We start from the raw sequence: 9,009 nt of genomic DNA on the forward strand, positions 1-9,009 counted from the left end.
CTACGAGGGCCCTGGGACTTTGGGCAGTGGAGGAGAGGGGGGCCTTCTCCCAGGAAGCCTAGAGTTAAAAGAAACTCCTGAGTCAGTGTGGAACTCCAGGCTCTCCACCCTAGAACTTTCGGGTAGTTTAGCTTTGCAGGTAGGACCCAAGGATTGTAGGTTAGCACAAAATATCTGGCACGTTTAAGGCATTTCCACCTCAGAGCACACTAAGAAACAAACCAGTTAGAGTTGCTAAAGTGCCTAGGAATCCAACAGGAGTGAGCCCACCATAAAGTGGCTGTGGGAAGGCCAGGTTGCCCCCGGAGTGAGTGAAAGCAAACGTATTATTACATTGCCGCTAGTGTTATTTACCCTGTAACCTGCCACTTACCTAGAACAGTGCCGCTTCAAAAGCATCTTCTCACACGTCCGCACGCCCCCACCATCTCCACCTTTCAATTCTGATACCTGCCCCTCCCAACCCTGTGATTAAGAAATCCCAGAGAAGGCGACTCCCAGCCTCGGTTCCTTCCTAAAACTCAGTCACATCTCTGCTATACATTCTAAAGAGTCCCCAAGTGAGGACAGATTGTCCTTGCCCGCATATGGCTGTTCAAAGGTGGGGAATCTAAACAAACCCCTCCCTTCTGTTTTGCCCAAACCCTTGTTTCTCTTCGGTCGCTGTTCACACGCGTTAGCTAAGAGGACACGAAAATAACAGCCATAGTTTCAAGTACCACAGTCTGTGCAAACGGGATGACCTTCATCTACCTATGTCTACCAGATGCCAGGCACTGGACTGCTCTGGGGATCCTGTAACCGCACCAGGAATGCAAAGGAAGAGCTGGACATCGGGAGACGGTAAAAGGAGACAGAAAGACCTCAGAGTCCCCTTACCTGTCCAAAGCACACCTCCGATGTCAGCACTGGTTTATGACTTGACAGTGTTGGAGCTGCCGCACACAGTAGGATTGCTTACATTTAGTGTAAATTAGACTCTCCAACTGCCAGCTTGCTTCCCAGCCTGGAGAAGGCCCCAAAGAATTGGAAATGAGTTTCTGACGTCAGAATTACAAAGGACTTTGTAGACTGGCCCCAGATAAAGCTTGAAATGTAAGTCAAGATGTCATGTAAATACAGGAGACTTTAGGTTTGAGACTGGGATTCATTCAGTTCTTCCTCTCCTCGGAGGATGAGTTCAGAAATTACATCTGCAGGGAGAATACTGCCTTATAGAGGTTTCTGACATTAAATGTAATCATTCTAGTGTCCTATCCAACAGCTCTCGGGTCAAGCTTCCACCCTCGCCCTTAGGATGAATGTCACACATCCTCAAATCACAGAGTAGTGAAGCCAAGACCCAAAGACAAGGGTCATGCATTCAGGATCCGAAGGCCTCGGCCTAATTCTCTAGGAAAAAGAAGAGCACCCAGGTAGGTGACGTCTAACCACAATTTTCCCTAGGAGGACAACACGCAGAGGCAGAGGGAGGCTGGAAACCAGGGAGGCCGGGAACCTGAAGGGATACATAGGGGACAAATGGACATTGGGGTTTTGTTCCTTTCCTTATATAGGTCTCTACTAGTAGTCAAGCTAGCTTAGAATGAAAAGCCCTCCTGTCAGGGATGGCCAGATGGCCATGAGAATGAATGGAAATCTGCAACTGATGGAGGTGGGGAGGTAGGGGTTATCTCCAGGATGAGACAGAGACCTAGGATAAGGGAGGAAGAGGTACCCAAGAATCAATGGAGGTGTTCGTAGCAGTGATCCACAACACTGGGGAACCTGAAGAGACTGCAGGAGGTGGCAGGAACCTTATTGCTCCACTAAGGTTCACCAATAAGGACACCAACCCACCCACAAAACTTTTGACTCAAAATTTATCCTGTCTACAACAAATGCAGGGACAGGGCCTGGAGCAGAAGCTTACAGAATAGGCCAACCAATAACCGGCCCAACCAGAGACCCATCCCATGGGCAAGCACCAATCCCTGACACTATTAATGAGACTCTGTTATGCTTGCAGACAGGAGCCTAGCATGGCTGCCCTCTGAGAGGCTCCACCCAGCAGCTGACTCAGACAGAGGCAGAGACCCACAGCCAAACAGTGGATGGAGTCTGGGGACTCTTATGGAAGAACAAGAGGATTGCAGGCCCCGGACGGGTTAGGGACTCCACAGGAAGACCAGCAGTCAACTAACCTGGACTCTTGGGGCTCTCAGAGACTGAATCACCAACCACAGAGCACACACAGGCTGGACCTAGGCCTCCCTGCTCCTATGTAGCAGATGTGCAGCTTGGTCTTCATGTGGGTCCTGAACAACTGGACTGGGGGCTGACCCAAAAGCTGTTGTCTGTACGTGGGATGTGTTCTTCTAGCTGGGCTGCCTTGTCTGGCCTCTGGGAGAAGATGCGCCTAGCCTGAAAGAGAACCGATGTGCCCAGGGTAGGGGGGATACCCAGGAGGACCCCCACCTGCTCAGAGGAGAAGGGGAGAAGAAGGTGGGGGAAGGATTGTGGGAGGGGTGACTGGGAGGGGGCAGTGAGTGGAATGCAAATTGAATAAGTAAAATAAGAAATAATAATAATTTAAAAAAAAAGTAAAACCCCAGACTAGAGAGATGGCTTGGTAGTTAAGAGACTGCCCTTCTGGGGTTGGGGATTTAGCTCAGTGGTAGAGAACTTACCTAGCAAGCGCAAGGCCCTGGATTCAGTCCCCAGCTCCGAAAAAAAAAGAAAGGAGAAAAAAAAAGAGAGAGAGAGAGAGACTGCCCTTCCTGAAGGTCCTGAGTTCAATTCCCAGCAACCACATGGTGGTTCACAACCATCTGTAATGGGATGCAATGTCCTCTTCTGGTGTGTCTGAGGGGAGCAGCAGTGTGCTCACATGCATTAAATACATAAATCTTAAAAAGAAAAGTAAAAGTCTCCTCTCTTAGCTTCCCAAATACCACCATGTCCGGCTTACCATTCTTGGATGTTGAATGCACGGACACTTACTTTTTCTTCAAACCTCAATTCTATTCACGTAAAAGGCGGTGAGGAGATAACAGAAGTCCCTCCATATATCCACAGTGCCCCAGTGAATTTCTAGTCAAGCTTCCTGTCCCTCCGTGTTCCATGCCTTGGGCACCCCTCTTTCAGGGATCTTGTTCAGGGAGGGACTTCTAGTCAAGGAGTCACGGCCTTCAGTAAAGGCTCGTTTAACTTCTCACCAGTTCATGGGCTTGGACAGCAAGAATGGATCAGGCAGACATCCCAGAGGTTTCCCACAAAACCTTGAGAGGTTTCGTCTATCAGGGGAGATTTAATGAGCTCAAATACCCCAGAAGTGCAGTTACAAACAGTTACCAACCACCAGGCAGATGCTAGAATCAAATCTAGAAGAGCATCCAGTGCTCCTGACCTGAGTCATCTCTCCAACCCTCAAGAGGACCCTTAAGGAATACAACATAACCCTTAACATTAGAAATGAAGACACACACACAATGAAAAACACAGCTTAGCCGGGGGCCACTATTGCAAACCTATGCTCCCAACCACCTGGGAGAGTGTCAAAAGGATGACTAAGGTCTAGGAATGCAAGACCAGCCTAAAGGCCATAGCAAGACCCTGTCTCAGAAGCAGGGACGTGAGTGGGGTTTGAAGACGTAGTAGCCCCATGGCAGAGGTCATGAGGCCTTGGAATAGGTCATAAAACTATTCTAAAAATACTATTTATAAGAGCATAAAACATACAATGTGAATAAAATAAAATGTTTAGGGTTACATCTAACAGAAGACGTCCAAGTCAAGTTCGCTGAAAGCGACAAAGCACGAATCAGAACCATCGAGGAGGATCTAAATCAAGGGAGTGGTGCACACTTTCGTGGATTAAAAAGACAAGGTAATATTAAGATTTTAATTTCCAGCTGGGTGTGATGGTACACACCTGAAACCCCAGCATGTGGGGGGCCAAGGCAGGAGGATCATAGCAAGTCCAGGCCAGCCAGGGATTTGTCTCAAAATATTAGAGAGAGGGCTGGAGAGAAGGCTGGAGAGATGGTTCAGTGGTTAGAGCACTGACTGCTCTTCCAGAGGTCCTGAGTTCAATTCCCAGCAACCACATGGTGGCTCACAACCATCTGTAATGGGATCCGATGCCCACTTCTGGTGTGTCTGAAGTCAGCTACAGTGTACTCAGGCAGAGAGAGAGAGAGAGAGAGAGAGAGAGAGAGAGAGAGAGAGAGAGAGAGAGGATTATCTCATTCTTCCCAACATGGATCTATAGATTAATTTCAACCCAAATAAAATCATAACACCCCCTTTAAAAAAAAAAAACAGGAATTGTGGAGGGAAGGGAAAGTGTAGTTGGGATGTAAAATTTGACAAAAGAATTTTTAAAAAATACAATTTGACAAGATTAGCCACTAGCTCATCTCTGTAATTGAAACAGGAGAATTGTCATGAGTTCAAGGACTACAGAGTAAGCACCGAGCTAGCCTGGGCTACAAGTGGAATCTGCCTCAGGACGGTGTTGGGAAACAGGGAGAGTGGAGCTGACTCAGCAATTAAGAGTCCTGGCTGTTCTTCCAGAGGACTTGGGATTCAACTACCAGCAGCCACGGCGACTGTAAATCCAGTTCCAGGGGACCCGACGCCCTCTTATGACCTCTGTGGGCACTAGGAGCATGAGTAGCACAGAGACATGCATGCAAGCCGAACAGCTATACACATAAAATAAATGGGCTGGAGAGATGGCTCAGCAGGTGAGAGCAATGGTTGCTCTTCCAGATGGCCTGGATTACATTCCCAGCACCCACGTGGAGGCTCATAACCACCTATAACTCCAGTTCCGGGGAATCTGAAAACACCTACATACATGTGCAGAACTATGTAGACGCACGCAAATAATTTAAAACCAAAAGTAAATTGTACACATAATTGACAGATTTTTTTTTATAAAAATAAATAAGTATGAATGAAGCAGGGGAAGGGGGAAGGAAGAAATTGGCAAGGTCGTTCTAAATACTACACAGAAATTCCAAGGAGCAAAACAATGTTGAAAAAGAATAAAGTGGACTTATATGACATAATTAATCAGGACAATAAGAACATAATTGTAAAAACAGATACATTGAATGGAACTCTACAGGAAGTCCCATATACAAATCCTCCTGGTCGATTTTTTTTTTTTTTTTTTACTAAGGCAGAAGGGCTTCCACATGCAATATTAATAACTCACCACAGGCACAAAAATTAACTCAGAATTGATTATAAAACCAGAGTTGGAGTATAGCTTGGTGATAGACCAGCATGCATTAGGCCCTGGGCTAAGTCCCCAGCACCATGTACACAAGCACATATGTATGCATGCACAGAGAAACTTCTAGAAGAAAACACGGGATACAAGGTGCTCTAAAGGCATTGGCAGGGGATCATGTAAAGTTCTGCATCAGCCAGGTCTGCATAGTGAAACCCCATCTCAAAACAGCAACATAAAAGTTGGATTAAAAAAAATCTCTGTAACTTCGGGATAAGCAAATTTTTCTTAGGTGGCATGCCAAGAACAAGATGCATGAAAGAAAATGATAAATTTGAATTTACCTAAAATTAAGAATCTCCATTTTCAAGCTGCTCAGTGGGGGCAACCCGCCTTTAATCCCAGTACTCAGGAGGCAGAGGCAGTCAGGTCTCTGAGTTCAAGGCCAGCCTGGTCTCCAGAGTGAGTTCCAGGACAGCAGGGGCTACACAGAGAAACCCTATCTTGAAAAACAACAACAAAACGATTCTCATCTTGTTTTGTTCTTTTGTTTGTTTGTTTTAAAGCAGAATCTCATTATGGTTTTTTGGGTTTTTTGTTTGTTTGTTTGTTTGTTTTTTAAGATTTGTCTGTTTGTTGTACACAGTGTCCTGCCTGCATGTATGCCTGCATGCCAGAAGAGGGCACCAGATCATATTATAGATGGTTGTGAGCCACCATGTGCTTGCTGGAATTGAACTCAGGATCTCTGGAAGAGCAGTCAGTGCTCTTAACTGCTGAGCCATCTCTCCAGCCCTCTCATTATGTATTCTTAACTGGCCTGGAACTCCCTTTGTGGACCAAGTTGCTCTCAAATTCTTAGAGTTCTGTCTGTCTTTGCCTCCTGAATGCTGGGACTGAGACACTTTTAGTTACAGTCAACTGAGGATTAGGGAGAAAAGCAGTGAAAAGTATATATTTGATAAAGACCTTGTAACTACGTTATTAAAAGTAACTCTTAAAGACCAGTGAAATGGCCCAGTTACTTTCTCCGTTTCTGTGATAACACACTATGACCAACGTAACTTGGGGAAGAAAGAATTTATTTGACTTACCCTTCCACATCACTGTTCATCATCAAAAGAACTCCGGACAGGAGCTCAGACAGGGCAGAGACCTGGAGGCAGGAGCTGATGCAGAGGCCAGGGAGAGGTGCTACTCACTGGATTGCTCCCCATAGGTTGCTCAACCTGCTTTCTTAGAGAATCAGGATAGAATCCAAGCAGGGATTGTACCACCCACAATGGGCTAAGCCTTACCCCCATCAATCGCCAATTAAGAAAATGCCCTATTTTAGAAGTCTCATCTTAGTGAAGCATTTTCTTCACGAGATTCCCTCCTCCCTGGTGACTTCAGCTTCTGTCAAGTTGACACAAAACCACCCAGCACAGGAACTTACTGCAAAGCTTGGTGCCTGAGTTTGATCCCCGGAACCCACCTGAAGGAAGAAGAGAACAGACCGTGGGTTGTCTGACCACATGTTCACCATGGCACACGCGCATGTGCAAAGATGCACGTGGGTGGGTACACACGTGCAAAAATAAATATCTTTCAAAACCTTATACATTTTTAATGTTTTGAACAGCAGGAACTGGAAAGGTAGCTCAGTTGATAGAGTGTGGGTGAAGAGCTTAGCACGAGTGAAGGCCTGGGTGCAGTCCTTCACCCCTCAAACGCTGGGCGTGGTTAAGTACACTTATAATCTCAGCGCTAAGGAGGAAGAGAAGGAAAACGAGGAAGAGGAGGAGGAAGAGAGGAGACAGGAGGAGAATCAAAAGTCCAATGACATCTTTGACTATATAGAAAGTTAGAGATCAGCCTAGACTACATGAGGCCCTGTCTCAAAAAAATAAAATAAAATTAAAATAAAAAGGCTAGAAAATGAAAAAATCTATAAAAACGTTGCAAAGTAAGAATTTTTTAGCGCAAGGCCCTGGGTTGGTCCCCAGCTCCGGAAAAAAAAAAAAAAAAAAAAAAAAGAATTTTTTAAATTGGACTGGAGAGATGGCTCAGTGGTTAAGAGCACTGACTGCTCTTCCAGAGATCCTGAGTTCAAATCCCAGCAACCACATGGTGGCTCACAACCATCTGTAATGAGATCTGATTTCCTCTTCTGATATCTGAAGACAGCTACAGTGTACTTATATAAAATAAATAAATAAATCTTTTTAAAAACATTTTTTTAAATTGATGTTCTATTAAATGTATGGGATAATAGAGTGGCCTGTGGAGAAAATAAAGTTGGATTGCTACCTGAACTGTTCACCAGCGAAACACAGACAGTGGGGCTGTGGAAAAACTCAGTGGGAGAATGCATACTTAGTATGCATAAGGCCTGGGTTCAGCCTCCAGTACCAAAGGACAAGAAACAAAACAAAACAGTAATAATTATCAGGACATGTAAGGTTTCTTTTTTTGTTGTTATAATTTTGGCACTGGTAACTGTAGCCCGTAAGCAAGCTGCCCAGGAGGCTGAGGCAGGAGCATCTTAAGCACAAATGTTACCTGGGTTACTAAGTCCCATCTGCACAACTTGGTAAGATCGTCTCATCTCAAAATAAAAAGTAAAACTGGGACCAGATATCTAGTTCAGCGAGAGAGCACTTGTCTCCCCTCGGTTTAATCCCTAATAACGCAAAGATTAATTAACTAACTAAATCCGGCTTGACAAAAGTTACTATTTATAATCCTGTGGCTCTTTTTAAATTTCTAAAGACCCTAGAAGGAGTTAGAAAATTCCAAACAATTAAGCAGAAAAAAAAATATCTTTCACATTAAATCACTTTTCCTAAGTGGTACAATTGCATAGTTGGATAATATCAAATGTTAGCCAAGTCTTCCTATCAAGGAAATGGAACTCGACATGAGCTTAGTGGTGTGGATACAAATCTGTGTGTTTTATATGACAATGTAGTAGCATCTACTAAAATTGAGTATATGTATAGTCTATGGTCCAGTTCTGTTGTTTAAAGATTAATTTATTTATGTTTATGAATGCTCTGTTTGCATGTGTGCCTGAGTAACAGAGGAGGGTATCAGATCCCATTACAGGTGGTTGTGAGCCACCACGTGGTTCTGTGAACTGAACTCAGGATCTCTGGAAAAGCAGCCAGTGCTCTTAACCACTGAGCTATCTCTCCAGCCCCTCCAGTTCCATTTTTAAGAATATATTATTCCTTAGTTACAGTTTTATCGCTGTGAGAAACACCATGCCCAAGCCAAGCTTTATAAAGAAAACAATTTAATTGAGGATGCCCTACAGTTTCAGAGGTTCAGTCCATTATGATCACATCAGGGAATCATGGCAGCCCACAGGCAGACATGGTGCTGTATGAGCTACATCTTGATCCGAAGGAAGCCAGAAGGAAACTGACTTCAGAAGGCAGCCAGGAAGGCTCTCTTCCACACCGGGCAGAGCTAGAGCACTAGGCATCCTCAAAGCCCATCTACACTGTGACACACTTTTTCTTTCTCTTTTTTTAATGATCTATTTATTATATTATGTACACAGTGTTCTGCATATAGATCTGCATGTCAGAAGAGGGCACCAGATCTCATTACAGATGGTTGTGAGCCACCATGTGGTTGCTGGGAATTGAACTCAGGACCTCTGGAAGAGCAGTCGGTGCTCTCAACCTCTGAGCCATCTCTCCAGCCCGACACACTCCTTCTAACAAGGCCACACCTCCTAATAGTGCCACTTCCCATGGGCCACGCATATTCAAACCACTACATATTTTTTTTTA

This window comes from Rattus rattus, chromosome 10 (genome assembly GCF_011064425.1).
Source record: "Rattus rattus isolate New Zealand chromosome 10, Rrattus_CSIRO_v1, whole genome shotgun sequence".
NCBI lineage: Eukaryota > Metazoa > Chordata > Mammalia > Rodentia > Muridae > Rattus > Rattus rattus.